The 27,148-nt window shown below is 36.7% G+C and overlaps 1 protein-coding gene and 1 pseudogene across 2 annotated transcripts in view; one reads left to right on the plus strand and one right to left on the minus strand.

Annotated features, from left to right (window-relative positions):
* The window catches only part of RELN (reelin), a 407,759-nt gene that overhangs the window by 207,419 nt on the left and 173,192 nt on the right, over positions 1 to 27,148 (minus strand). The window lies entirely within an intron of this gene.
* On the plus strand, positions 13,978 to 14,882 carry LOC309845806 (dnaJ homolog subfamily A member 1 pseudogene; annotated as a pseudogene). Its single transcript has one exon. The product of its transcript is annotated as a dnaJ homolog subfamily A member 1 pseudogene (transcript).

Consider the following 27,148-nt stretch of genomic DNA (forward strand, 5'->3'; position numbering starts at 1 on the left):
GCCCAATGTTATCAGCTGAAGTCCTCTGCTTGGGAAAAGTCAAAATAGTAATAACAATAATGTGACTGGTAAATGTTTATATATATAAACCATTTATATCTGTTTTTATATGTGTGTATATACAGACATACACACATATATTTATATATACATTTAAATACACATATATATATACATATATATAAACACATATATACCATGTATATGTACACATACATATAGTTGTGTTGTTATTATTATTCTAACACCTATTAAGAAATGAAATCTACTCTTTGCAAAGTACTATTGTAACGGCTCTAAATAAATTAGCTCAATTAATCTCGACAACAAGTCTACAAGGTAAAAAGTATTATTCCCATTTTTCTGGGACAGAGAATTATTGTGTGATTTCCCTAATGTCACATGATTGATTAAACTCAGGCAGTCTGAGTGTAGGGTTCTTGCTTTTAACCATTAAAATGTAAAATTTAATATAAAACCATTATTTAAATTGTCTTTGATCTGGTTCAAAGATTTGAAGGTAGCTTTCACTCTCTTTTCAGAGGGAAAGCCTGCTTTCAGGGCCTGATCTTTAAATTCATGAGGCGTGTGGCTTGGGCTCTCTACTCCATCCCTTTCCTTTACAGCTAAGCCCTTTTATTTAATCCCCTTTGGGACAAACTTCTTTTCTGTTTCCAGTTGGAAATTTGGCCACGTGGCCAGAAACTCCACGGGATCTGCCTTTAGTATTTTTTTTAATTTAATTTTTTTTTCAGTGTTCCAAGATTCATTGTTTATGCACCACACCCAGTGCCCCATGGATTTGCCTTTAAAGACAGCATTCCTCTCTCTTTTAAATTTTAATTCCAGTATAGTTAACATACCATATTATATTGATTTCAGGTGTAAAAAATTAGCGTAGGACATGGTTGTGGCTTGGATTGGACCTATCTCACAGTACTCTGTGAGTCACTTGGCTTCTGATCAGCTCACCACAGCCCCCTTCCAACTCTGAGCGACATTTGCTCCAAAGTCCCGACCCCAACCCTTGTGCAGTCCTCATCTCTACTAAAGACGAGCACTGGATGCCAACCTCATCCACACCACTACCCAAACTGGAGGGACACAAAAGACAAAAACACATGTTGAAGATAGTTATCATATGCATGACTTTCTTTACAGACCCTTAAACCCCTTAGATAACATTTTAATATAAAGGTGCCCAACCCTCTGGTAGGTACATAGCTAATCATTTTAAGGGCCTGCATATTCACATCTTCTCTTGGGGAAAAGAAAAAACAGAATCCAGGTGACCAGCAAGAACACAAGTTCTACTGCTTTGTACCATGAGATGACGGCCCCATACTCAGGCTGCAGCTAATGTCAGTAATGGCAAGCCTACTTTGAACGTATTTAGAACTATGAAAAAATTCATGGTGGCCTGCCTACAGAATTACACATGTATTTCAAAAACTTTATATGACTATCTATACTTACATAATGACAAATAAATATAAATATATGTAAATATATAAACACAAATTTATACTTAACAGAGAAATATATTTATATATCCTACATATTCAAAAACTGTTAATAGCACAGTAAGTCATTATCTAAAGTCCCAAGCATTGTCTTCCCATTTTTAATCCATACTATATTTTTCTTTTTGTATAAAAATAAACAGCTGTGTTAGATGGTGACAGCCTTATCATTCTCAGAATTACTTCAGTGTAATTTACAGCTTTCCTTTGGGGGCATGCCTATCAAATTTCTGGTGCTAATAACTATGTTGGCACTACTTCCACTTAATTTCCTCTAAGGAGCAGTAATTGTTCAGAAGAGGTGAGAAAAATCCTCATTGTTCCCTGTTCCAAGGAGTAGACCAAATTTATCAAACAAGTTTCTAGTAAGTACTTCTCATCTACTTGGGGGATACAGATATTTCTAAGGCAGGTTTGCCAACAAGAATCCCTATTAAATAAGTAATTTTAAAATTCCTTTGGGCTGTTAAGATCTATAATTTAAAATTTTTGTAGATTTCACAAAATGAATAAAGTTCATTATGATCATCACATTCAGAGCTCGAAATAGCCATTGTTATGAGTTTGAAAGAACATTCCAGATTCTAATTTTAAGTGAACTCCTAGAGCAGCTGTGTGCCCCAGCCATTTAAGAATTAGTGCATATCCAGGGGAGGCACGATGTTGAAGCTCAGTGTCTAGAAGAGCAAGACCAGTGTTTACACGCAGTAAGCTGCACTTACGAGCTAGCTGAGTTTGCCCAACTTCTTTGATTACTCTAGGATTCAGAATCCCTACATGAAGACAGGGCTTAATAATAGCAATTATTGTTTAAAGATATTAATATTCACTCTTCAGATACTTATAGTCTATCTACCTAAATAGATTTCAAGCTTTCTGGAATAGCAGTTCATTAAAGAGAAATATCCCTCATAAGGCACACGCCATAATAACTTCAGCATTTGAAGGAATCAACTCTAAGCTTTCCAGTTCCCAATTCATTTGCAATGTGCAATACTGTCATCCAGTTTCCAAAAACGGAGTAAGACAGGAGTTTAATATCGTTGTTGCAATGCCTACCCAAGTGTATTGTTTATTTCATGAATCGTTTTGCTCACAAAGTACTTAAAGAGTCATTTTTAAACCCAGGGCAACCCAGTAGTGGGTTACTTTCCCAACATTTTCTCCTGCTTTACCAATGAGTTATATGGTACTGCGCCTAGTCCATTCACAGTTGGAAGGTCATTCATTAATCAGCAATCTCATGTTAATCACCCACCAGGAAATGTTACTAAATATGGAATATGGGAAATGTTACTAACTGTGGAATATGGGAAAGGAGAGAGGTGGTCTGAATTTGGTAAATTTGATATTCAAAGGAATCAGTTCACTTGAAAATATTCTTGCCCCCTCTTCATCAGCAAAATGACATCAGCAAAATGTCATTAGGTTGTGGACGCAGCTTGACCCTTATTATAACAAAACAAAAAATACCAAATTCTTAAAACATATGAAATGGAGTAATGAATAACTTCAGGGAGAAATTTTTTTATATTAAACTCTCAAACTATGCTTAGGCCATCACAAAATGGTAAAATTGTGTATGTTTTCATAATGCTTTTGTTTTTCAAAGTTCTTACTGCTCTTTTTAATTACTTTTTATTTTTAATAATTTTTTAAAAAGATTTATTTGTTGGGGTGCCTGGGTGGTTCAGTGGGTTAAAGCCTCTGCCTTCGGCTCAGGTCATGATCCCAGGGTCCTGGGATCAAGCCCCGCATCGGCTTCTCTGCTCAGCAGGGAGCCTGCCTCCCTCTCTCTCTGACTGCCTGTGCCTACTTGTGATCTCTGTCTGTCAAATAAACAAATAAAATCTTTAAAAAAAAAGATTTATTTGTTTATTTGAGAAAGAGAGCATGCATGCACCGGCATGTGGGCAAATGGGAGAGGGGCAGAGGGAGAGAATCTTCAAGTAGCCTCCCCGCTGAGCGCAGAGCCAGACACAGGGCTGGGTCCCACAACCCATGAGACCCTGAGCTGAGCCAAAACCAAGAGTCAGATGTCCAACTGACTGAGCCACCCACACGCCCCTGCTCTCTTTTTTATAATTACATCTTTTATTACTAAGCCATACCATTTTTTCCAACTGTCAAATGTATAAATATTTCCTTCCCTTTAAAACAAGTTTCAGCATTAATATTCACTAACCAGTAATCACTCTCACATTTATCCTTTTTCTCCATCTCCACAGCCACTGTTTTAATTCAGGATTCAATACTTTGTCATCTGATAAACTGCAATCCTCTCTTGATTGGAATCCCCCTCCAGACAGACCCCCATGCCAATCCAGCTTCTACATTGTGCCAGTTTTCTTGTGAAAATTGCTTGAAGTCCTCCTGTGGCTCTCTATCACTTAAAGGATTCTGTCAAATTCCTTAGCGTGGCTTGAAAAGTTCTTTGGGATCTGGCCCCTGCTCACGTGTCCAGGCTCATCTCTCACCACGCCCTGCAACTGAGTACTGTAGTAGTTCTCGCAGGTTCCAGAATGTATGACTTCTCTCATGCCCCCGAGATTCTTCATGTCCTGTCCCCTGTGCATGAAAGTCTCTTACCAAAACTCTGATTCTTTCTTTAAAATTTATCCAGAAATCGGTCAGCCAGCTATCTTTCTCAGGATGAAACTGACCCAAAGGAAAAAGAGCTGAGGCCAGCACAGCCTGCAACTTGCAGACTCTTATGGAGCCCTGCATGAGTTGTTCTTCCAAGCTCCCTCTAGCTTGGGGCTTATGCTGGTCCTTCCAGAGTCTAGGGAAGCACCTTGTACCTTCACAGCCTTCAGAATGCCTCCTCAGCTACACGGTGTGTGAGACAATGAAGTCTGGGAAGCAAGAACAGCCGCCTGAGTCAAGGGTGGAATGTACTCCTTGAACCTGCCTGAGCCTGTGGCTGGTATAAAGTCTCTTCCCCCAGTGTCCCCATTCTAGACATGTCTAGAAGGTGCTGCCATGGCAGATATCACTAATCAAGAAAAGCATTCATTGTAATGGAACCCAGACACAGCCTGCCTCACTACCCACAACCCTAGGCTCTAAGCAGCCTCTCTGTTTATTTATATATAACATATAGCCTACTTAGAATTTCTGGCGTAAGGACACCTCAGGGGTGACAGGACCTTGGCAGAACCCCAGCACAGACAGAACAATCAAAGGGGAGGACCCAGTCCTTGTGCTGGAAAGCCATGATCTCTTTGAGGAATGACATATACCTACCTGATGAAGTATATATACTATTGGGAGAAAGTCTCTACTGACCTAGGTAGTGAAAGAAGAGAAAAGTCAAAAGAGGAAAACCAAGTGTTGCGTTTGAAGTGGTCACATGTGAACAGAATAAAGCAAAAGATAGTTATTAAATATAAGTTTGAGTGTCATTTTTTAAAAAGGGGCTGCTTTTATCTCTTTAAGGAGAGAAGTCATTGGTCTATAGTTAGATTTCTGGAATGAATTACAAACACTGATTTAAAAGCATAAAATACTCTTCTAGAAAATTCAGCAGAAAGCACTGAAAAGAAAGCCTATTGTTTGTAACAGTTTAATCTCCATTGAAAAGTGAGCAAGGCATCACTGAAAAAGATGCTATGAGTGATCTTCCTTACCCAATTCAGAGACTTTCAGAGGTCTTTGGCATACTGAATCAGTAATGGGAATTTTTCAAAGGATAATTCCAACTTGGAATGCAATTTGAAGGTCCGTGAAAAAAACAAAGAAGAAGAAGAAAGGAAAAGAAAAAGGAAAAAAAAAGTCTGGGCTTATTAGAAAAAAAGCCATTTTCTGTACAATTATCATTAGATCCAACCCATGCAGAAAAAATTTCTCCCAAGAGGGTATTTGCAATATAGATTTTACACATTTGTGTTTATACATAGTAGTTTTAAAAGTATACATTTGTGTTCTATTGCTACAATTAATTTTGATATTTTAGTGTGTGAAAAGAGATTTCAGGCATGGAAACCCAGCCAATAGCTTATGAATTTGACTGGAGATAGTTTGATTTGACACCAGGCCCAAGATCATAACTCCCTTTCCTCTTTTCTGAAATGGATCATTTTTCCACAACAATTTTATGTTTGTGATTTCTGGGAGTGTCTTCCTATACATGTCAAAAGAAATTCACCAGGTTCCCAGAAGAGATGTGGGTCTCGATGTGTGACCACTATTGCCTGCACATGTGGAAATCTGGCAATGCATAGATGGTCTACATTCATCTGGCCATCAAACTGAAGGTAAAGTGGAGGTCAGAAAACCTGATCCAGACACACAGTGATGGTAGCCCCAAGGACTGGAAGCTGGGGCTGGAGGCCCAGCAGATACCGCAGGACAGTAAGACCAAGATTGACATCATCCACCTGCATTTCCACCAGGCACTGGAGGCGGGCCAGCTGGTGAGTCAGACAGCCCCAGATGAGCCCCAAGGGAATCTAGACGTGGGGGCCATAGAGCTGCGCATTCAGGACCTGGGACAGCACTTCCGAGTAGAACATGCGGTGCCGAGGGTACCAAGAATCACAGATGATACTGTCTGCATGCAGCCAAATGTAGCTGGAACTCTGATTCTCACTCAGTGTCTTCAGTAATTACTATGTGATGCTGCATTGCAATAAAGAATAATCATTTTGGGTGAAAAAGCACTGATAGTTGCAGGACAGATAACATGAAAGAGGCGAACATTTATCACTGGCAGAGTTTTTATCTTTCTCTGCTTTGCAAATCAACGACAAAGCAGATCTAGGGAGGGAGGACACCCCCAAGCAGATAAACTGTGTTTTGTTTTGTCACTGTGCAAAAGGATAGCTCTCATTAACTATTAAAAGAAGCAGAAATGCCAAATTTCTCAGGAGTGATCAGAGAACTTTAGAATAAGGCAAGGCTGATTGGACTGATTGATGTATCAAGAAGGATTATACCCAGGCGCCAAACATCTGTCAAAAGCTCCCAACTCACATGCTAGGTTTCTAAAACTGAAAGGAGGAGTGTTATATGACAAGATAAAGGACTTTTTATTGTCTAATTTCTAAATAGCTTCATATGAGCATTATCAACAATGTGCATGGTTCATAGATCCTTGATTAAAAACAACAAAAACCATGTACAACTTTTGTTATTAAAAAGATCGTGTTATCTCTGCCTCCACTAAATAATTCAATAAGCCCTTAAGGATTATGAATCTGAGGAGGTGCCCATGTATTAGCCTGCTCTAAGTGCTCACATTCCTTAGTCTGACTCTATTGACAGAGGATAGGTGTTCAGCAAATTTTTTTTGGTTAATTTGGAATGTACCTTTTTTATTATTAATTTTTTTATTAACATATAATGTAATATTTGCCCTAGGGGTATAGGTCTATAAATCATAGGCTTACACACTTCACAGCACTCACCATAGCACATACACTCCCCAATGTCCATAACCCAATGAACCGTGTCTTCTAAACAAGGCTGTATGTACCCTAGACTAGGGATTTTTACCCTTTTTTTTTTTCTATATTGGTACTCAGAGCTTGACACATGGTAGCCTCGCAGCAAATGTCTGTGGAATACACGGATGATTAGTCTGCGTTATGCTTATTATATAATGTTAAATGCTTTAATAACTAATGAGTAAACTATCACATAAGAAACATTTTGAAAGAGACGATTGTATGATAATAGTAAATGGTCAAGATAAACATTATTATAGGCAAGGTTTATCTCAGAAATCAAATCAGTTAGCAGTAAGAACAAGGAAAGTAATTAAGCTAATGCATTTGCTTGGCCACTGCAAAATGTTGTTACCATTTAATACCTTCCAGAGTTTTTTTAAACCATTTATATCCCAGAAATGCCATCCAAAACTTCACAGTAAAAATAGTTTTCATATCCCCTTTTTAAATCACTAAAATTCATCAAAGAAATGTACTTGGGTGACTCTACTCTTTTAAACACCTTTTTACTAAGTAAGCCTTGTGTTAATTTGCCTCAGAGGCATCCTTAGGCAAGACAAGGACAAAACTGATAATATCGTTCATCAATTCCAAAGAACACCTTAGTAAAAATTATGTTATCTACTGGAGAGTGAATTAAAGAGTCTGCATATTTGTTAAAACACTTATGCAAAGTATTTAGGTACCACTTCTGAGTGGACTAACAAAAAGAGTACAAATTTCAGATACAAAAGAATGGAGATTGAAAAAAAAAAAGAATGGAGATTGCATTTAGGTCTGGCATTCATTCTCTCCATGACTTAGGGCATATCATTTAACTTCTGTATGTCTCATTTTCTTAATCTATTATATAACTTGATTGTCTTGGATAACTTCTAACAGTAAATCTGGAATCAGGACAAACATTTTGGGTTAGCACTACAGCTCAGTGGTTTATGTTGACCTTATGTAAGTACTTATTTTTTTTAAAAGAAGACTTTAAAATTTGCACTACCTATTTTTCAGGACTGTGGTCAAAATCAAAAGAGCTCAACTCTATAAAAAGATTGGAAAAAATGTGAAGAATTATAATGATGGTGTTCTGACTGGTCATTTCAGAAAGTATCTGCAGAAACATGAAACGGGATTTTTCGAGGTGCCTGGGTGGCTCACTGGGTTAGAGCCTCTGCCTTCAGCTTGGGTCGTGGTCTTGGGGTCCTGGGATCGAGCCCTGAATTGGGCTCTCTGCTCAAGTGGGGAGCCTGCTTCCTCCTCTCTCTCTCTGCCTCCCTCTCTGCCTGCTTGTGATCTCTGTCTGTCAAATAAATAAATAAAAATCTTTAAAAAAATAAAGGAAAAAAAAAGAAAGGGGTCTTTTCAAAATCCCTCCACTCTCACCACTTTTATTCAACATGGTACTAGAAGTCCTAGCCACAGCAATCAGACAAGAAAAAAAATAAGAGGCATCCATATTGGTAAATAAGTTAAACTGTCACTATCTGCAGATGACAAGATCCTATTCACAGAAAATCCTAAAGACATAAAAAAAAACTACTAGAAGTAATAATTTCAGCAAAGTGGCTGAATACAAAATTAATACCCAAAGATTGGTAATGTTTCGATACACTAACAATGAAGTTGTAGAAAGGGGAATTAAAACATACACACGCACACACACCATTTACAATCACACCAAAAGTAATAAAATACATAGGAATAAATAAAAGAGGTGAAAGACCTATACTCCAAAAACTATGAAACACTGATGAAAGGACTTGAAGATGACCGAAATAAATGGAAAGATATTCCATGCTTATGGATTGGAAAAATCAACATTGTCAAATGTCCATATTATCCAAAGTAATCTACAGATTCAATGTAATCTCTGTCAAAATACCAATAGCACTTTTTCACAATACTAGATTAAATAATACTAAAATTTGTGTGGAACCACAAAAGATCCCAAACAGTCAAAGCAATCTTGAAAAAGTACAAAACTGAAGGTATCCCAATTTTACATTTCAAAATATACTACAAAGCTGTAGCAATCAAAAAGTATGGTCCTAGCAAAAAAAAAAAGGCACATGGATCAATGGAACAGAATAGAAACTCCAAAACTAAGCCCACATTTACAGTGTCAATTAATCTATGGCAAAGGAATGCTCATTTAGGCAGCACATATACTTATCTATGGCAAAGGAGGCAAGAATACACAATGAGGAAAAGATGGACTTTTCTATAAATGGTTCTGAGAAAACTGGTCAGTTACATACAAAAGAATGAAACTGGACTACTTTCTAACACCATACGGAAAAATAAACTCAAAATGGATTAAAGACCTAAACATGAGCCCTGAAACCATAAAAATCCAAGAAGGGAACACAGGCAGTAATTTCTCTGATGTCAGCTATAGCAACACTTTTCTAGATATATCTTCTAAAGTAAGGGGGGAAAAGCAAAAATAAACTATTGGGACTAGCAAAATAAAAAGCTTTTGCACAACTTAGGAAAACATCAAGAAAGCAAAAAGACAACCTACTGAATGGGAGAAGATATTTGTAAATGATAAATCCAATAAGGGGTTATCATCCAAAATATATTAAGAACAGATACAACTGAATACAAAAAAAAAAAAAAAACCCAAAAAACCAAAAACAAAAACCAAACAATCTGATTAAAAAATGGTCAGAGGACCTGAATAGATACTTTCCCAAAGAAGACAGACAGATGGTCAACAGACACTTGAAAAGATGCTCAACATCACTCATCACCAGGGAAGCACAAATCAAAGCCACAATGAGGTTTCACCTCAACCTATTAGAATGGCTAAAATCAAGAAGATAAGAAACAACAAGTATTGATAAGGATATGGAGAAAAAGGAACCCCTGTCCACCGTTGGTAGGAATATAAACTATATAGCCACTGCAGAAAACAGTTTGGAGATTCCTCAAAAAGTTACAAATATAAATACCATGTTATCCAATAATTCCACTATTTACTCAGGGACAATGGAAACAGTAACTAAAGATATATGCAACCCTATGTTTATGGCAGCATTATGTACAATAGCTAAGACATGGAAACAACCTAAGTGTTCATCAATAGATGAATGGACAAGGCAAATGCGGTATATGTATACAATGGAATATTACACAGCCATAAAGAATGAGATTATGACATTTGCAACAACATGGATGGATCTAGAGGGTATTATGTTAAGTGAAATAAGACAGAGAAAGATAAATACTATATGATTCCACTCATAAATGGAATCTAAAGAAAATGAGTAAATAAACGAAAACAGAATCAGAACTATAAATACAGAGAACAAACTGATGGTTGCCAGGGAGGAATTGGGCAAAATAGGTGAGGGAGAAAGGGAAATACAGCCCTCTTGTTATGGAATGAGTAAGTCACGTGAATAAAAAGCAGAGCATAAGGAATATAGTCAATGATATTGTAATGGTGATGTAATGAGACAGATGGTAGCTCTACTTATGGTGAACACAGCATAATGTATAAACTTGGCAAATCACGAAGTTGTACACTTGAAACTAATGTACTGTTATGTGCCAACTATACTAAAAAAAAAAATCCAAAGCATTTAGAATGAAAAGTCACCCCCTTATCCTCAAAAAATAAGACTATAAACTCTAAAATGTTTTATGACTATGACAAAGCTCATGAAAGCTGTAAGAAAGGAGAGGATATCTAAACTAGTTAATCATAACAAATTAGGACAATATTGGTATAATCTTGTAAAACAATTCTGAAGATTCTTATACAAGGGTTACTTTGGAGAAAACAAGTTTTTAATTATTTTTTTCTGTTACATAAATAGTGTATGTATTATGAGAATTTAAAAATATACAAAAGGATTAGTGTGAAAATAAAATTACTCATATTCATACCCAGGAAAGATAATCATTATTAACATTTTGGTAAACTGTATTCTAGCATTTTAAATTAATTCATGAATATAAAGTTTTTAGAAAATTGTTTGCCTAGGGGTGCCTGGTGGCTTAGCTGGTTAAGCATTTGCCTTGGCTCAGGTCATGATCTCAGGGTCCTGGGATCGAGTCCCTCATCAGGCTCCCTGCTCAGTAGGGAGCCTGCTTATTATCCCTCTCCCCTCTGCCCTTCCCACCGCTCCTTCTCTCTCCCAAATAAACAAGTAAAATCTTTTGAAAAAAATGAAACTTGCTTGCGTAAAAAGCAGGTTTCTATTCCTTTATATTTAATCTTTATTATAAATAGCTCTTATGTCATTAAATATTTTTTAGAACAAGATTGTCAAAATCTAAATAATGTTTCACCATATAGCTATGGCATACTTTCTTTAACTATTACACTGCTGTTGGAATTGTATTTGTTTCTACTTTTTTGAAAGTTTTAAATAGGGAAGTATATAAATATCTGACCCTATCTTTAATTTTCCCCCAGATTTACTGAGATATAACTGACACATAACACTGCATAAATTTAAGGTGTACAACATGTTGATTTGAAACATTTACACACTGCAAAATGATTACCACGATAGCATTAGCTAACACTTCCCTTCTGTCATATAATTACCATTTCTTTTTTATGGTGAGAACATTTAAGATCTACACTCTTGGCATCTTTCAAGTATGTGATACAGTATTGTCAACTATAATTACTATGCTGTACATTAGATTCTCAGAACTTGTTAATTTTATAACTGGAAGTTTGTTCCCTTTGGCCTATATTTCCTCATTTCCTCTACCCATCAACCCCTGGTAATTACTGCGCCACTCTCTGTTTCTCTGAGGCAGACATTTTGTGCCTATCTTCTATTTTAAGATGGGATTCCAGGACTGGGATAATGAAATTCAGGGCATAAACACAGAGGCCATAATTCTAAACTGCATATAAGGAAAGGCAGGTTTGCCCACTGTTGTACCAGAGAGCACCCACCCCACAATAGCCCTGGTGGCACTGAGTGTTAGCAGTCTGGTTTCATTCTAAAGGTGTCAGGTTAGTTTAAATTTCCATCCCACTGATTATTAGTAGGATACTTCACATGTTTGTTGGTTACATTTTTCAGTTGGGGGAATTAACTATTCATGTCCTTGCCCATTTTGCTATGGCTTTTAATGTTTTTTTCTAACCAATTTATAAGAACTCTTTAAATGTGAAGGCTATTAACTCTATGCTATATATTTCTTACCAACATTTTCTATGCAGTTTATAATTAGTCTCTTACTATATTAATGGTTTTTTAATAAAAAATTAAATTTTCATGTGATCAAATCTTTCAAACAATTCCCTCCTAAATTTTTTCCAGGCTTTTCATGCTTAGAAGCTCTTTCCCCTTCTAAACTCAGTTGAATAGATACATACATGCATTTTCTCCGTGGAATTTTTTTCTATTCATCTGGAATTTATTTGGGGATATGGGCATTCAGTGGATTTTTAAATATATTTTTCTCATTTATTAAAAAAATTTCCTTACATATTTTATTGAATATTTTATAACTTTACTTATTATAGAATATTTCCTTTATTATGTTTTCAATATGTATCACAATTATTTCCTGAGTTATCTATACATTCCTATTGATGTGAAAGGCTTCAATAAATTTCTACACTAAAGACTTTGCACAGTAAACTCAATTATATGGATACAGTAGTCAGGAAATTGGGAATAATTTTTTTTCATTATTTCTGACTTTAATAGAAATAAAGAGTCCTTGTATTAGCCATAATTAAATTAGATACATGAAGTATAAATGCATAGTGAAACTTCCAAAATCTGTAGATTATGCTTATTTTTAGTTATTCAATATCTACTGATTCAGATAATTTTAGGCAGTTTGAGAAGACATATTTGTCAGCTGAGCATTTATGTGGGTAAATTGCAATGAATTTGGGGGAAATATAATAATTCTGAGCCTTCTTCTCTAAAAACTGAATCAGGGGTACCTGGGTCATGCAGTTAAGTAAACCACCACCTCTTGGTTTCTGCTCAGGTCGTGATCTTAGAATCATTGGATCAAGCCCCAAGTCAAGCTCTGACTTCAGCACAGAGTCTGCTTAGGATTCTTTGCCCCTTTCCCACCCCCGCCACTCTAGCTCTCTTTCTCTCTTGTTGATTTATAAATCAATAAATCTTTTAAAAATAAATAAATAAATAAATAGAAATACTAAGTCAGAGAGGGTCTGAACTTGAAATATGAAGTACAATATGGGGGGCTAAAAACCAGAAGATGGAGAGAATACCTCTGCCTCCTACTTCCTGTGCATTAAACACATTGTCAAGAAATTGAAAACCAACAAGCATGAAGAGAAGATCTTAAAAGCTTCCAGGCAATGAAAGTACAATAACTTTCAAAATATGAATAAAATTGTGTCATTTTCACATTCTCAATTACAGCACGGAAAGCCATCAAAATTTTCAGAGAGTACTATTTTTAATCTGGAATTCTATTTCTAGCCAACGTATCATCAAATGTAAGGAATCAAACATTGTACTTGCCAGGTATAATCTCTCAGGAGGCAACTGAGAAAGTGCTCCAGGAAAAGTAACAGAGTAAGTTAAGAAGGAGAGGAAATAATGCAAAGTGAAAAGTTGCTCAAGAAGGGAAAAAATCATAGTACACCATTTGGTTCTGCAGTGAATAATATTTATATAATCATTGATCGAAACACTGATGATTTTATTTAAAAATGTAATATATTTATATTGGGAGGATATGGGGATGAATTTGTGTGTTGGAGGTTAATGGCATAAAGGAAGTATATCTTCTACTACTACCATACGAAGTCACTTGGTTTAAGTATATTGTTTTAAAATATGAACATCAATACCAGAAGCAGTGGATAAAATGATGACAATAGCTTAGTCTGGGAGTGTTTCTGGAGGGAGCAGAGGTGGGAAGTCTTCTAAATTATTATAAGCCTTTTCTTATGATATTTGTTTATTTATTTTTAAAGATTTTATTTATTTATTTGAGAAAGAGGGCATGGGAGGTTGCTGGCAGAGAGGGACAGATGAAGGATGCAGAGAGAAAGAAGAAGTAAAAATGTTGTGATTAGTTCTCAGTAACTAGAAGATTTATTTATATGATGCTACAACAAGAAAACTAGCTCTGCAAAAGAATGTGATTTGTGCCAAATGCGAAGGCCAAGGTGGTAAGGAAGGAGGGGTAGAAGAATGCTGTCCCAGGAGCTGAGGTACTGGAACGCAAGTAAAGAATTCATCAGAGAGGACCTGGAATGATTCAGCAAACTCAGTCTGTGTGCATGGTGTGTCAGGGCCATGGGGAACCGATCAGTCCTAAAGGTAGATGTAAAAGTTGCAATGGAAGGAAGAGAGTTGGAGAGAAGATTCTAGAAATTCATATTGACAAAGGCATGAAAGATGGCCAGAAGATAACATTCTATGGTGAAGGAGACAATAACCAGGACTGATATTATCATTGTTTTAGATCAGAAGGACCATGCTGTTTTTACCTGGCAAGGAGAAGACTTTACCATGTGTGCAGACATACAGCTGGTAGAAGCACAGTGCAGCTTTCAGAAGCCAATATCTACTCTTGACAATGGAGCCATACTGCTCACCTCTCCTCCAGGTCAGATTGTCAAGCATGGGGATATCAAGTGTGTGTGAATGAAGGCATGCCAGTTTATCATAGACCATGGGAAAAGAGTTGCCAAATCATCAAATTTCAGGTAACCTTTCCTAGGAATGGCTGTCTCCCTCTGGACAAACTCCCTTTGCTGGAAAAACTCCTCCCTGAGAGGGAGGAAATGGAAGAGACTGGTGAAATGGACCAGGTAGGACCGGTGGACTTTGATCCAAATCGGGAAAGATGGAGCCATTACAGTGAAGAAGCATCTGAGGACAATGAGAATCACCCACAGGATGGTATTCAGGATCAGATCTCTTTACAAGGCCAGTGAGCAATACTGTTGCCATTTTATACATGGTAGTAAATGAGGGAAGGACTAGAATCATAGCTCACTATTTGCTATTGTTTTTAATATTCAACTACAGTAGTGTTTTAAAACTTAGATGAAGGTTCAACTCAAATATGAAAGCTCTGACTTTGCCCTCTATGTAGGGCGACTTGAGTGTGCAAGGTAAGTTTAATACTTGTAAAAATGACTTTTAAAATATCTCACATCTTGGCAACTTCAGTATGCATCTGTGTTTGTAACAAATCAATACTGTTTTAGTATTAAGAGTAGGCCACAGCACTCACCAAAGCACATACCCTCGTGTGTAAACCTGGTGATTCACAGACCTGTACCCCTGGGGATAAAAAAATATGTTTATAAAAAATAAAAAATTAAAAAAAAAAGAGTAGGCCACAGAACAACAGGAAGCTGATAAAAGTGTATATAAATATGCTATCAAATTAATAAACTTTGTTGGAATATGCACTTGAGTACCTAGGCACACCTATCTTTTTTTATATCTTTTTATCTATCTATTGAGATAGATAGATATCATATAAACATATCACATATATATATAGATATATATATATATCTATATATATATCTCAATCCTGGTTATACTTTTTTCCCCCTTCTCTTTGGACCATAATAAGCTTTAGAGTAGTGACTTCAGGAGCAGGGCAACTTGGAGTGAGGAGACATGAGAAGTAATTTGCATGTATGAGATAGGAAGGTATTTTTTAGGTATGATACAGGCTTACTTTAAACCATTTAAGTTATGCTCTGAAGTAACTATAATTTAATGTTAGTAGGATAGCAAATTCTGATGCATAGCTTTAGTTGTCTGTTTAAAAGTCATATTCACAGGCTTAAAAATCTGGGTATCAGAATAAAATTCTTGAAATGTATGAGTGTCTCCTTAATATACTGATTACAAAGCAAAAAAGAAGAATGAAGTTGGACCCCTACCTAACACCAAATACAAATATTAACTTGACATGGAACATAGACCAAAATGTAATAACTAAACTTATAAAACTGTTAAAAGATAAGAGGTGACTCTTCATGACATTGTATTTGGCAATACTTTCTTAAAGACAACATGAAAAACACAAGCAAAAAAAAAAAAGTAAACAAACAAACTGAATTTAAAATATATACATTTTTGTGAAGCAAAAGATACTATCAAGAAAGTAAACAACAACCCATAGAATGGGAAATATTTGCAAGTCATATATCTGATAAGAGACTTGTATCCAGCATGTATATATGTTTGTATGTGTCTATGTATGTATGTATATACTATACATCTCATATATATAACTCAAAACAATAAAAAATAACCCAATTTAAAAATGGACAAAGGATTTGAATAAACATTTAGCCAAAGAAGATATATGAATAGCTGATAAACACATGGAAAGATACACATCATCCTTCATTTGGGAAATACAAATAAAAACCATAATGAGCTATCACTAGACCAATACCAGGATGGCTACAATAAAAAAGACAGACAATAAAAAAGACAGACAATAATAAGTGTTGACAAAAACATGTAGTAGTTGAAACCTCAGATATTCCTCGCGAGAATATAAAATGCTACCTAGCCAAATTTGGAAAATTTGGCAATTCCTCAAAATGTTAAATATCAAGTTACTGAATGACTTAACAATTCCATTTCTAAATGCATACCCAAGAGATTTTAAAACAGAAGTTCACACATAAAAAAACATGTATACAAATGGTCCTAGGAGCATTATTCATAATAGGTCAAAGTAGAAACAGCCCAAATGTCCATTAGCCAATGGGTGCCTAAATTAAACATGGTATATCCATACATTGGAGTATCATTCAGCCATAAACAGGGATGAAGTACTGTTCATGCTATTCACATGGACCCTTCAAGGATGAACCTTGAAAACATGCTAACTTTAGAAAGTCACCCATCAAAGGCTACATGTTATATGATTTCATTTATATGACATGTCCAGAATAGGCATTCCATAGAGACAGGAAGTAGATTGGTGGCTGCCAGAGGACGGGGGAAATGGGAACTAATTACTCAGGTGTAGCAAGGTGTCCTTTGGGGGTGATGAAAATGTTCTGAAAATTTTGATGATTGTATAACCCTGAATTGTGCTAAAAAAAAAACACTTAAATTGTATACTTTAAAGGGATGAATTCTATGGCATGTGAATTATAACTCAATGAAGCTGCTATCAAAAAATAAAATTGAATTCCTCATATCAGAGAAATCATATGATAATTATCTTTCTCTGATTGACTTATTTTGCTCAGCATAATATCCTCTAGTTCCATCCACATTGAGAGACAGGGCAGGGGGTTTGTGGGGCTGGGGGAGGAAAAAATGAAACAAGACAGGATCAGGAGGGAGTAAAACCATAAGAGACTCTTAATCTCACAAAACAAACTGAGGTTTGCTGGGGGGTGGGGTGGGAGGGTTATGGACATTGGATGGCTGGGTTATGGAAACTGGGGAGGGTATGTGATATGGTGAGTGCTGTGAAATGTGTAAGCCTGATAATTCACAGACCGGTACCCCTGGGGCAAATAATACATTATATGTTAATACAAAAATAAAATAAAAATAAATAAAATTAAAATATATTCTAGAAGGCTATAGATAAGCTAATAGTATATAGGCATATAGTCATTATTAAGAATGGTCAGGAATTTTGGGGGTTATCTCTACCTTCTTTCAAATGATGCTATAATGGACAGAAAGAAGTGCTTTGTTGTTTGAAACATAAAGAGAAAGAGCTAATTTAGCATTTTTTTAATGTTGCCATCCTTCAATGCTTCATTAAAAAGAATGTAGTAGGTGGCCCAAGGAAACTATAAAGCCTCAAACTGCAACCAAATTTCAATTAAACCAAAGTTTAATTTCTGCATATTATATGCAACTCTGAGCCCAGGGAGTGAAAAATCTTTCTTTTGCAATGTATAAGTAGTGCTTCTTTTACCTGCCTCAGGACACATTTAGATGAAAGAAAACACATTAAATTATTGATGTAATGATTAATTGAAAGTCCCCTTAAATTATCTAGCATATTTATAGCAACGTCCTTTGGCCCCAAGCAGGCAAAACTACAACTCTTACAAGTATGTTCAAAATCAGTCATGTATACCTTTCCTTATTCCTTCTTTCTTTCTTTCTTTCTTTTTTTTTTTTTTTTTAGATGAATTACCATATTGAAGGAAGCAGAATGAATGCTTAGGATGTCGTCTGGATAATGGCTGGTGTTTTCTCTGCTTCCTCACATTGACTACACTCCTTTAGCTCAATATAGAACCATATTTGGACTGAATCTCCTTAGTGTTTCAAGCCAACTCTAGTGCTTCCCATGGTGCTAGACCGAGGGTCCAGGTGGGATTTCTGATGCTAATCCCCAGTTCTGTCACTTGGGAGTCTGATCTTGGCATAGTAATATGGATAACAAGAACCATTTACTAGCCTATGAAAAACAAACAGTGGCTCCTGTGAAGCATATGTAACTCACTGCCAAGTGTAACACTCAGGCAGGTGTATTTTCAGGGAACTGAAGGGGGATGGGAGGTAGGAATAGAGTGGTCACCATGAGTAGGAAAAGTGAACATCTTGCTAGACAGATAATATTTTTTTTGTTTTTTTAATTTTTTTATTATATTAATTTAGCCACTGTATAGTAGTACATCATTAGTTTTTTTTTTAATTTTTAATTTTTTATAAACATATATTTTTATCCCCAGGGGTACAGGTCTGTGAATCACCAGGTTTACACACTTCACAGCACTCACCAAAGCACATACCCTCCCCAATGTCCATAACCCCACCCCCCTTCGCCCAACCCCCCTCCCCCCAGCAACCCTCAGTTTGTTTTGTGAGATTAAGAGTCACTTATGGTTTGTCTCCCTCCCAATCCCATCTTGTTTCATTTATTCTTCTCCTACCCACTTAAGCCCCCATGTTGCATCACCACTTCCTCATATCAGGGAGATCACATGATAGTTGTCTTTCTCTGCTTGACTTATTTCACTAAGCATGATACGTTCTAGTTCCATCCATATTGTCGCAAATGGCAAGATTTCATTTCTTTTGATGGCTGCATAGTATTCCATTGTGTATATATACCACTTCTTCTTTATCCATTCATCTGTTGATGGACATCGACGTTCTTTCCATAGTTTGGCTATTGTGGACATTGCTGCTATAAACATTCGGGTGCACGTGCCCCTTTGGATCACTACGTTTGTATCTTTAGGGTAAATACCCAGTAGTGCAATTGCTGGGTCATAGGGCAGTTCTATTTTCAACATTTTGAGGAACCTCCATGCTGTTTTCCAGAGTGGCTGCACCAGCTTGCATTCCCACCAACAGTGTAGGAGGGTTCCCCTTTCTCCTCATCCTCGCCAGCATCTGTCATTTCCTGACTTGTTGATTTTAGCCATTCTGACTGGTGCGAAGTGATATCTCACTGTGGTTTTGATTTGTATTTCCCTGATGCCGAGTGATATGGAGCACTTTTTCATGTGTCTGTTGGCCATCTGGATGTCTTCTTTGCAGAAATGTCTGTTCATGTCCTCTGCCCATTTCTTGATTGGATTATTCGTTCTTTGGGTGTTGAGTTTGCTAAGTTCTTTATAGATTTTGGACACTAGTACTTTATCTGATATGTTGTTTGCAAATATCTTCTCCCATTCTAGACAGATAGTATTTTTATTCTAAGGGTATTTAAAAGGTTAATTCTAAACCATCTTGACTAGAAATTGGAAACTTAAAAATAAACAGAATGCCAGTCAATCCCCAATCAATTTCTTCAGAATCTTGGTACAGGGCTTGGCACACATGGTCTTATTTGTAGCCAGGCTTTAAAAAACTACTAGTCTGAACAGACACACAGTTATACCTTCTTCCCTGAGTCAGAAATGTTTCATCATCCCTCTTAGTAATATCTTCTACCCTGGTAACAACCGCCATCATCCATAAGTTATTTTATTCCTTCCTTCTCCAGCCAAAGACTCTTTAGAAAGGATTAAAAATTTATCCCACAGACTCTGGCAAGGGATCGCCCCTCATTTCCCCCTTGATTTTTCACTGTCTTTGGTAGATGAGAAACACATGTATATTTAACTCACAATAACAGCAACAGTTAGAGGAATTTTTCAGTGAAGTAGGACTCCCTTATTAACCTAAAGGGACACTGTATGAAATGATGCGTTTTCACAGTTGTCTCTGGTACTCACAAGGTAGTGTGTGGCAGGATTTCTCAAGCTTGCACTACTGACATTTGAGCTGGATGTGTCCTCAGCATCCCTGGTCTCTAACCTCTAGATGCCAGGTGTGACAACAAAAAATATCTCCAGATGTTGTCAAATGCCCCCTGGGAGCAGACATAAAATTCCCCTGGTTGAGAATCCCTGGTGTATAGTATTGCAAGAATGTAGCTCCATATCGAAATTATAATATTTACACTAAACCTTCTGTTTACTACACTGAATATCACTCACTTTGACATTTATATGATGAAAAATACTTCAAATTTGGCTCATGTCTAGGAGTCTAATTATATATAATATCTCCTAATGCCGAGTAGCATTTTCTATGGAAGTCAATTTCTACAGCACAGTCATAACTGGCTTCATGCATTGCTCCAGGCCAAAGAGAAAAATAATATCTGACACACACACACACACACACACACACACACACACACACACACACACACACACACATTTTGCAATAGATGTCTCTATAAATGTCCCTTGCTGGCTCAAGTTGAGACTCAGTTTTAGGAAAGCTGTTTTGTCTGATTCACATTTTCTGTGAGTTTACTCTTTGACTAACAGTAGCCCTTAGGGTTAGGGCAGTTGAAGTGTCTAGTATTTTTGTTTAAAAGGCCTTTCTTGGAATTGAACACAATATTGTTAGAGAAAACCCAGTATGGATAAATGGGAGTGAATAAAAATACAAGGTATAAACATCAAAGCTCAAAGTCAAGAGCATACCAGGGATTTCCTAACAGAGCAAAGAAGATTGAGCTAATTAACTAGAAAATTAGGTATTTTAGAGTTGAATTATTTGCTTCATGATTTTTTTTCTTCCCTTTGCTGGGAAGACATGAACAAATCATCCAATTCCAGAAACTTAGCTAAAAGAAAGCCTTTATTGAAAACAAAGGCAGAGACAGTGTAGCTAAAAGTAAAAAGTCATGGAAAATGAATATTTTAAAATTCCTTTGGAATTACAAGGCACAGCCCCCTGACTAATAGCACAGAAATGATGACCCACACTTACAATTTTTGCCCCAGTAAATGAACACTATTTGCATTACATTCAGGATAAAGTAGCAACAAGGAATACCATTTTGACACAGCTTGGTGCTTATAATGTCATTCTTTGCCTTCCCGTGAATATTCCATTTTATACAATGCTAAAGAAATCACATTTTCATTTTTCTGTAGTTCATTATGGCTCATTGCTGTGGCAACTGCCAAACCAGTCCATTTGTATAAATAATAGAACAAGCTTCCATTGTCTCTCCTCTGACACAGTGCCAACTAGTCGCTCTACCTTTTCCAGGAGGGAAATCATATTTTTAAACTCTTTATCTAATTTTAATGTCCCTGGAGTTATACACAGTAAATTCTTCTGGAACCCTGAACTGAGGGTATGTATTCAAGCGCTTATTCCTTTAAATTAGGTCATATCAAGACTACTCATTCCCATGTTGCCATTAGATAAAGAACAAAACCGTATGTGAGTACTTGAAAGCCCAAGTGAATTTGTTTTCCTCCTGATTTTTTGAAACAGTGCCACTTCGGTGACTTTTTGGTTTTTCTAAATTACTCATCTCCCAGCACATCAATTAATGTTTGCCTAGTTTAGATTTCTTGAACAAATCATACCTCCCTGAAGAAGTAAAAATGACTGTGTGCTTCCTGGGTGACAACTTTAATTCTCAGCTTCGTTTTTGTCTTTCAGCAATAGCAGTGAGTATATCGATACAATCTTCTTTCTCTGCATATAATTCAAAGTATCCCAAATTTATGAAACAGAAATACTGAGTGGTTAAATAAGTAAGGGTCTATAAAAGTGAATGAGTAGGGGCGCCTGGGTGGCTCAGTGGGTTAAGCCTCTGCCTTCAGCTCAGGTCATGATCTCAGGGTCCTGGGATGGAGCCCCACATTGAGCTCTCTGCTCAGCAGGGAGCCTGCTTCCCCTCCACCTCTGCCTACCTCTCTGCCTACTTGTGATCTCTGTCAAATAAATAAGTAAAATCTTAAAAAAAAAAAAAAAAGTGAGTGAGTACCTAGCTACTGGGTCATCCTAACATACTTATAACTTACATGCCTAAAATTTTTAATTAGAGATTTATTCCTTTGAATAGCAATTCATCTCTCTTAAAAATCCCTTTTGCTACTTTAAAAGTGTTATTTGCAGATGATTTTAGACTTACGGAAAAGTTGCCAGGACAGTACAAGAGAGTTTCCATATACCCTTCACTCAACTTCCTCTAATGGTAACTCCTCACATAACCATGATATGTTAGTCAACAGAAAGGATTAACATTCAGATTTTACCAGTTTTTCTGATGATACCCTCCCCCACTTTCCACAAGTATCCAATCCAGGGTACTACCTTACATTTAGTAAGATTCCTTTTATAAATACAAAAATTTCCAGGCAGTGTAATTTATTAAATTACCAACCAACCCTATTATGAACTTATTTATTACATCAATCTTCTTCTGGAAGGAAAAGATAAGGGCAGCATAAAAATCCCGGGCATGTGAGGGAATTGTGAAGGGAGGGAAATGCTGCCAAGATAGGAGGTAACAAATCAAAGCCAAAAGACATTCAATTTTGCCTGGGGCAGGCCCTGTGCAGCTACGTGTAATTAGCTTCCTCAATTACTACATCTGACAAACTAATTTTCATTTGAGAGAAAACAACAAATCATTAATTATGGTAATAAGTCATGGATTAAAATCTTTGTGTGTGGATTCTGCATGCTCTGTGATTTGTGCCCTTGGTCAGCCGCCATTTTGTTTCTTCAGCGTCTCCAGCACTTCGTTCCTGGGAATCCCATGTGCAGACATCTCTGGTGCCCAGCCCTGGACAGAACTGACTCTGGACCAACTCTGCTATTGGATTTACCTCCTTGTGATGCCTTTAGTAGCTACAGTCTTGTTCTGATAGCTACTTGAAAATGAAAGATGTACTTTTAGAAGCAGCAAAGTTTTGTGATTAAGGGCATGAATTTTGTAGTCAAATTTGGGTTCAGATCATGGCCACCACTTAACAGTCTTGATCTTGGTCAAATCAGATGACCTCCCCAAGCCTCAGTTTACTTATCTGTAAAACAGGGGCAATAATGGGACCTCACTATTTTTAATAAGGAGCCTGAATGAGATGATCTCCATGACTATGTGCTTGACATATTAGTCATCCCTAACACCCTTAAGGTCAATCTTATCTTTGTTCATAAACCAGTCCTAGCGTCAGGAAGGACAAAGGACATTGTCTCAGTCCTGACATCCAGGGAGGTTTAGAATTTACTTGTTTTGTCAGATGGAGGATGTCGGGGATCAGCCATGATTCTTGAGAATCTGTGTTGCTTTCTATAGCTCTTTTACTGCCTGGTTGACCTGGGATCCCTTTCTTGCATGAGCATCCCGAAGGCACTCCCTTCCACATTGTCTCAGTGGACTTCAGACTTGTACCTAAGCCCTTGCTAACAAGACCTCCTGGTCATAAGGCTAAGCACTATTTAAGGCACTCAGGATAAGGATAAAGCAGTGAACAGAAGATGTTTTACAAACACCCACAAAAAAAGAAGGTGTTTTACACCAAGATTGATACTATAGTCAGCCACAGCTGGAGTTCTAGATACAAACCACCCTTTATCTTGGTTGACTGGGTTGGCTGCCCAGATGTGTCACTGGACTCCAGTTAAGGGAAATTCCAAAATCAGCTTTCCTTGGCCTAAACTGTCTCCTATCTGGGCCAGAGCCTCTAGCCATTCTCTGCTGTAGGGTCAAGTTTGTGAGAATTGGTGTCAGACCTGTCCCCCTCCTTTCTATTTGCTTTCCATATGTTAGGGATTGCCTAACATATGCATAGAGTTTCCCTTTACAAGAGCAATAAGAATATCCATGAGGTTACAACCTTACTAGTAACAATAAACTGAAACAGTGTCAGAATTACCTACCTTAAGTAGCTGGTTTAGAGATTCAAATACTTCGTACTTTCAGGTTTTTTTGAATCTTTAGTAGGAAACTTGTGGGGAATCACACAGCTAGTGATAGTCCTCGTTTCTAATCCTGCACTGTCTATCAATAATATGCATTTTTGTATGAATAGATCTGGTTAATACAAAAGCAATTATATTTAGAACAATAGCAAAGTTATATTGTTTATAAGCTGTGCCTCTATGGGAAGAGACAAGTTTTTCTGGAGTACACACTTCTCCTCAGTATTCCTTCACCACCTATTACACTTTTAGTCTGGGGCCTGCTTTCAGTTCCTCTGACCACCTAACCATTTCCTACCACAGGATATTTGTATGTGCTGTGCAATTACACTTAAGGGAATTTTCTTCCAGAGACCAACTTATAATCAACCTTGAGGTCTCATCTTAAATGTCTTCCTGAAAGAGGCTTTCCTTACTTTCTAGACTAAATCAAATTCCTTGTTATAGCTACTCATGATAGCTTTCATTCTTTCTTCATGGCATTTGTTACAATGATAATTATTTTATTTGTGGGCAGCATACTAGAGTAATCAAGAGCACAGGCTCTGGGTCTGAATGCCTGAATTTAAATCCAGTTTTAGTACTTCTTAGGGTAAATCACATGAATAAATGACTTAATTTCTCTATACCTCATGAACATTAGTACCTACCTCATAGAGTTGTGATGAAGATTTAAAGAAATTATCTACATAAAACGCAGGGTATGTTATATAGTAAGCCTTCAGTAAATGCCAGCTACAATAATTATGATATAATATAATAATAGCAATAATAATACAAGTTCTATGGCAAAGACTACTTCTATTTGTTACTGATGCATTTTTTTAAAGATTTTATTTATTTATTTGACAGACAGAGACCACAAATAGGCAGAGAGGCAGGCAGAGAGAGAGGAAGGGAAGCAGGCTCCCTGCTAAACAGAGAGCTCGATGCAGGGCTCGTTCCCAGGACCCTGAGATCATGACCTGAGCAGAAGCCAAAGGCTTTAACCCACTGAGCCACCCAGGCACCCCTGATGCATATATTTTTCTTAAGAGTTTATTATTTATTTGAGAGAGAGAGCATGAGAGAGAGATCACAGGCAGGGAGGAGGGGTAGGGGGAGAAGCAGGCTCCCTGCCGATCAGGGAGACCAGTGTGGGACTCCATCCCAAGACCCTGGGATCATGACCTGAGCTGAAGGCAGATGCTTAACTGACTGAGCCACCCAGGTGCCCAATTGATGCATATTTCTAAGGCTTGGGAAAATCTATGGCACACAGTGAATGATAAATAAATAAATAACTGCTGAATTACTGACTAGATGAGAAACAAAATAAATATAAATCGGGTTCCTCTTGGTCAGTTTACTGTTTAAATAGAAGGAAATATTGTTTGTTGATGAAATTTAGGTAAGAAAACAAAGGTAAGAGCAACAGGAGAGATCAATAACTTTCACAAATTCAGATGGAAAAAAGTAAAGGAAACAATTTACTATATTCAAAATTTAGCAACAGACTCTTGAAAAACTTTTTAGAGGGGGAAAAATGATCAAGTGCTAAAAATTATCATTTTCAGTAACAAAACTAATTAAGATATGATCAAATAAACAGAAATTGATATTTACTTTGCATGATGCTATGTGTATGTTTCTGAAAGGTATATGAGGGCATTCAAAAAAGGAACTGTACAAATGGAAATTGCTAGTTAAAGGATTACTACTGTGGTGCCTGGCTGGCTCAGTCTGTAGAGCCTGTGACTCTTGATCTCAGGGTTGTGAGTTTGGGCCACATGTTGAGTGTAGAGATTACTAAAAACAACAACAACAACAAACTCTTAGAAAAAAAAAAAAGGATTACCATCATAGAACAAATCCTAATCCTTTAATTGGTCTTTTTGTATAAACTTGGATTTTCATACATTGAATTAATCTTAGACCAAGGTTCACGAGAGCTTAAATTAATTTAAACATACTATAAAAGTCACATAAATTCAAGATACCCAAATGTGAAATTTTGAAAAGCATTTTGTTTAGCAGCAAAGGATAATATTAGCACTGTGCATTAAATCCCTAGGAAAATAAACTAGGCTTCTAAGTACCAATATAATTACAATACTCCTTATGAAATCAGAGTGCTGGTTCCATTTATAGATTGGGTTTGGCTTCAGGGATAGGTATATAACTACAACTGAAATATTCAAACAGGGATTTTAAAAGCATATCTTTCATATAAAATATAAATACAAGAAGAACACCAATGCTTGTTTTATTAAAACAAAAACAAAGCCTCAGAAGTAACCACGGTCACAATACAAAACTATTTTTTAAATGCTAGCATTTTTTAAAAAGATTATTTATTTATTTATTTGAGAGGGAGTGGGGTAGAGGAAGCAGTGGGGAGGGACAGAAGGAGAAGCCAACTCCCTGCTGAGCAGGGAGCTCAACACAAGGCTCCATCCCGGGACCCTGAGATCATGACCTGAGCCAAAGGCAGATGCTTAACTGACTGGGCTACCCAGGCTCCCCTGGCATTTTTTAAAACAAAGTAAATGAACAGTATTTTAAACTAGGTAATATAAAATTATCCTATAATACATTATTTTCATATTTCCAATTAATATATAGGATGAGCATTCCCAGGACCTTTTTCCAAGTGCATTTAAATTTGGTCAAAATGGAATCATTTACACAAATGTATATATAAAATAAAGTTTTAAATCTCTCTCATGGGTCAAAAATAAGCTCCTCTTTCCCTAAAACCTTTTCTAGTTTTATGACTGCAATGCTAAAATAATCCATATCTTTGCTCCTCCTCAAGCTCAAACTTTCTAAACACATTTCCATTTCCTGCTTTTCACCTGCCATCTCACTAAAGGCATTTATCTTTGGTCCATACTAATGTACTCACAATGATAATGATTAAAACACTCTAATACATCCAGTGTTTTCAAACACAGCATCACTCTTGACTTGTTTAATTAACTGCCTTCATAGGCTATAGTGTCTTTAATTTACTTGGCATTCTTTCCTT

The sequence above is a fragment of the Mustela nivalis genome (assembly GCF_964662115.1).
Source record: "Mustela nivalis genome assembly, chromosome: 12".
Classification (NCBI taxonomy): domain Eukaryota; kingdom Metazoa; phylum Chordata; class Mammalia; order Carnivora; family Mustelidae; genus Mustela; species Mustela nivalis.